This window comes from Cebus imitator, unplaced genomic scaffold (genome assembly GCF_001604975.1).
Source record: "Cebus imitator isolate Cc_AM_T3 unplaced genomic scaffold, Cebus_imitator-1.0 Scaffold120, whole genome shotgun sequence".
Lineage (NCBI taxonomy): Eukaryota > Metazoa > Chordata > Mammalia > Primates > Cebidae > Cebus > Cebus imitator.
This window is the reverse complement of record NW_016107435.1, coordinates 3942247-3946837: the sequence shown is the minus strand read 5'-3', so window position 1 is coordinate 3946837 and position 4591 is coordinate 3942247. Positions and strand designations below refer to the sequence as shown.

Sequence of the window (4591 nt, the reverse complement as noted above, 5' to 3'; positions counted from 1 at the left end):
GGAGGGAGGCGAGGGTGGGGACGGACAATATGGGGAGATATGCCAGATATAGTATGCACCTAAAGAAAAATTAAAATAAAGAAAAAAGCACTGCTGCCTCTTTAGACACACAGATACCTGCGCCTATGGCTACTCTAAGTTTCCCCATATACACTAACTGACAGACCTGAAATGTATGAGGGCTTTAAGCCAGAGTCCATGATGGTGCTTCTGCTGCTGGGCATCTTCCTTCTGTTCAGGGCCAGGCCAATCTCAGAGCAGGCTTCAGAAAAAAGTCAGGCTGGATGCAGTGGCTCACACCTGTAATCTCAGCACTTTGGAAGGCCAAGGTGGGTCGATTACTTCAGGTCAGGGATTCGAGACCAGGCTGGCCAATATGGTGAAACCCTGTCTCTACTAAAAATACAAAAATTAGCCGGGTGTAATGGCACATGCCTGTAATCCCAGCTACTCCAGAGGCTGAGACAGGAGAATTGCTTGAACCCAGGAGGCAGAGTTTGCAGTGAGCCAAGATCGTGCCACTGCACTCCAGCCTGGGCTTAGGCGACAAAGTGAGACTCTGTCTCAAAAAAAGAAAAAAGGAAAGAAGAGGGGAAGTGGGGAGGGGAGGGGAGGGGACAGGGGTTAGTCCTCTCTGGGCCTAAAAATCTCTAGAGTAGAAGCTCCTGCTGCTTGATTACAATACCCCCTCCTCACCCATGTCTTCCAACTAGCAAAAGAAACCCAGGCTGCCCTAGCCAACCAACTGTAAGGGCTACCGCACAGCTGTCTCTGTCAGTCTGAGCTCCCGGGTGTTTGGATTTGGGAGAAGGAAATGGGATGAGGAGAAAGAGGAAGAGAAGAAAAGAGAACAGCTTGAGAAGGACATATCTGGTCCTTTCTGGAAATCTATTAAAAATTAGCACTTCCTGGGGAGGCCATGACGTAGCTAATCACCTATCTAGGAATTAGAATTCAAGCCCTCTCACCTTTTTTTGGACAGTGAGTTGAGAAGTGATTCTTGCTCTGGAAGGACTGGTGGCACAATGTCTAGACAACTGTCAATGACCAAACTGAGCAGTAATGGCTGGCCCTTGGGGTCTAAGGGTGTAGCCAGAGCTTGGGAAGGTGGGCTCCCTCTCTCAGCCATGAGCAGCGGCTACCTGGGGGTCATGCCCAGGGCTGCCTTCCCTGGAGCTTCTCCTCAGGCAAGGGTACCCGCTCCTTGACGGGACAGGGCTGTGCTATCAAGACTCAGGGGCCTGCAGAGGAAAGGTTGCTGGAGCTGGCACCTCCTCCTTGTGCCTTCCTGGGCCCCTCAGGAACCACAGGATCCTGTCTTGTCCTCAGGCTATAAGAGCTCTCTAGTCACTGCCCATCCCCGTCCTCTCAGATGTGCTCATTGGTGGGTGTCATACTGCAGAAATGAGAGGTCTTCAGTGTTAGTGGTGCCATCAGTCCTCCCAGCTGCCATGCTGGCCACCCTCATGGCAGCACTCTGAGGGACTCTCTTTTAATATGGTTGGGAGTGGTGGCGGTGGGCGTGGAGAGAAGATAGTACAAGGTCACTAGATTTTGGTATTTTATTTTGCACTTATGAAAAGGGTGTCATTCCCAAGCCTGTCTTTCCTGAAGTAGTTTTATGTAGGAATACAATTCTGATAGCCCTAAGGTTAGCCACCCTATGAAGAAATTCTGCAAACACACATTTATAGCCATTGACCTTATTTCTCTGATAACACTTAAAGGCCTGGTTATAACCGTCTTACCTTAAAATACGAAAGCAAACAAAAAACCATGGTCTTTGGAGAATTAGCCATGAGTTAAAGCCAGGCTGGTCACACACTACCTATGTGAACTTGGGCAAGTTACTTAACATCTGGCTTCAGTACCATCATTAATAAAATAGGAAGTCTCTCATCAGCCACATAAGAGACTCAATAAAGCATGAGCTTCCTCTAGACACTCAAAACCACTTAAGATCACTAATTCTTCTATGCAACATGGAATCTTACTCTTTTCCTTTTGTTTTGAGAGCATGCATTATAAAATAGTTTGCATCTACTTTTGGTTTTTTTTTTCTTCTTTTAAACATTTTTTTAAACATCATCCTTGTGCAGGGGCCATGCTAATCTTTTCTGTCTCGTTTCAATTTTAGTATATGTACTGCCAAAGTGAGCACCTACATTTAAGGTCTACTATCACCTGGCAATACAGAGATAATCCCTGCTCAGACTGCTTTACAGATAAGGGAAACAGGCTAAACGACATAGTCATTGAAGCATGGGACTTGAATGTCTCAAAACTGTGAATTCATTTTATCATAAAAATATAAGGCTTGTTTTTCCTTTTCTTGTAGAGACAGGGCCTAGTTCTGTTGCCAAGGCTAGAGTGCAGTGGCATGATCATGGCTCAGTGTTACTCTTGAATTCCTAGGCTCAAAAGATCCTCCTGCTTCAGCCTTCTGAGTGTAATGGGAAGATCAGGGGACACAGCCCATGAGGCAGAGCTGGGGAAAAGTGCCAGGTCTAAGAAAAATGTCCTAGAACTACAGATACATAGCACCAGGCATGGCTAATTTTTATTTTGGTAGACGCAGGGTCTTGTTATGTTGCCTGGCTGGTATCAAACTCCTGGCCTCAAGTCATTCTCCTGCCTTGACCTTCCAGAGTGCTGGGATTATAGGTGTGAGCCACTGTACCTAGCCCCTAGGCTTTTTTTTGTTGTTGTTGTTATATTATTAGAGATGTAGAAATGGAAGCTGGGAGGTTAAATGGCTCTCCAAACACCCAGAGGACCTTTCATTTCTACCCGATGACATTTCTGCCATTTGTCATGCAATCAGTTAGAAAAAGGCAAAGCCAGCATTCAAACCCACACTATTGTAGATATTTTGTAGTGTTTTCACTTAATCTTTAACAGTTTATTGTCCCCAATTATAATAGGGTCATAAATAGTAAATAATTGTCTAAATTCTCATAATATAATGGTAGAACACAGATTTCATCTTGGATCTACTGTTCTCCAAAGCCGAAGATTTTCCACATTAGGCTACCACAATCTGAGGACTTTTCTGCACAGCAGGAACACAGAGTGACAGATAGAATCTCCACAAGATTTCAGCAACTCCGAGTTCCAATCCCAGTTCTTCTAACTAAATCTTGGTCAGTTACTTAACCTCCCTGAACCTCAGGTAGTGAGCAGCAACGTTCCCCCTGCCCTATCTTCAGAGAGTTGCAAATAACAATAGTAGAGTCTAGTGGGTTGAGGTGGGCTTGGGGGTTTATGCTGACAACAGCAATGAACTTGGAATCTTTCCCGGGCTCCTGGGGAAAATTCTATTCCTTCTTCTTGCATGGCAGCAGCAGAGTACTATGTGCTTCCCCAGAGAGTTCCAGTCACCTGAATTTGTGTTAATGTCACTTCCCATATGTCAGTAATTGTATTTCTCAATGCAAGGGGAAGACCAGAGAACAGAGCCCACAGCGGAACTGGGGAAAAGTGCCAGGTCTGATCTAAGAAAAGCATCCTGTTGTCCTCAAGCTGGGAAGCCAGAGCTTCCCATTCTAGGCGCTATACAGGTCTGTAGGGGAAAGAGCAATGGCTCTATTTATTGTATCCTGTTCTAGAAAGGGAACTCACCACCTCTAAAAAATTTGATTAGGAGTAGAGTGGTGAATTTAGCAGTGTTCTGCCTTGGGTGAAATGGTCCATTCATCATGTAAAAGTTCTGCTGCTGTCTTTGAGTCTTGGATTGTCATCCTCTGGAGTTTGATTTGGTGATACAGGAGGGACAGGAAAAGGCCCATCATTACCTAGACAAGACGGCAAGAAAGAAGTCCCATTTGCTGCCCAAGAGAGATCCTGGGCACAGCCAGGGCACACTGGCCAGATATGAGTCCCTGGATTTTAGAAATCATGTGGGCTTCCTGTCCCCACCCATTTGGGGACCTTGAAATGATGAAAGCTATCTTTGCAACGTACATGTCTAAGCCCTGAATTTCCAAAAAAAAAATGTTGGAATTCAGTGATAACTTGGTTTACTTTAGTACAGTATACAAAAGCATTAAATTAGCAAGGATTTTTTTCCCCCCTATTACAAGTCAGGATACTAGTTTCTGGAGAGAAAGGAGATGGCTAGTCACGGATAGGGGACAGGATGGGGACCTCTGAGAGGCTGGAGGTCTCTTAAGGTATTTTTGGTTTTAGTGTTTTAACAAGAAAGAACACCCAGTGCTAGTGAGGGTGCAATGAAATCATGGTGAGACCAAAGGCTGTCACACATCTTTTTTAAAGCAGTGGAGCTATTAAGTCAAGAGCTATGGTAGTGTTCATATTCTTTGTCCTATACTTTTGGAAATCTCTTAAATATCCCAGAATACAGATGAATATTTACGTACTAACGAATCATCACAGTATAGGCAAAAGTTGAAAATACGCTAAATATTAAACAACAGAGAAAATATGGGTATATTTACAATAAAGTATTACATAGTCATTAAACTGAATGCTTAATAAGTACATTTTCCCATGCAATTAAGAGGCAGAATGCAAATTTTATTTTCTTTAGTTTCAACTATATTAAAGCACTTGGAATCTTAAAGACCTGGTT

General features: G+C 44.1%; 1 non-coding gene across 1 annotated transcript; it reads right to left on the bottom strand.

Moving 5' to 3' along the window:
• Positions 1–2054: 2054 nt before the first annotated feature.
• On the bottom strand, positions 2055–2161 carry LOC119472847. Its single transcript, XR_005202022.1, has one exon. It is a non-coding gene; the product is annotated as a U6 spliceosomal RNA (small nuclear RNA).
• Positions 2162–4591: the final 2430 nt, after the last annotated feature.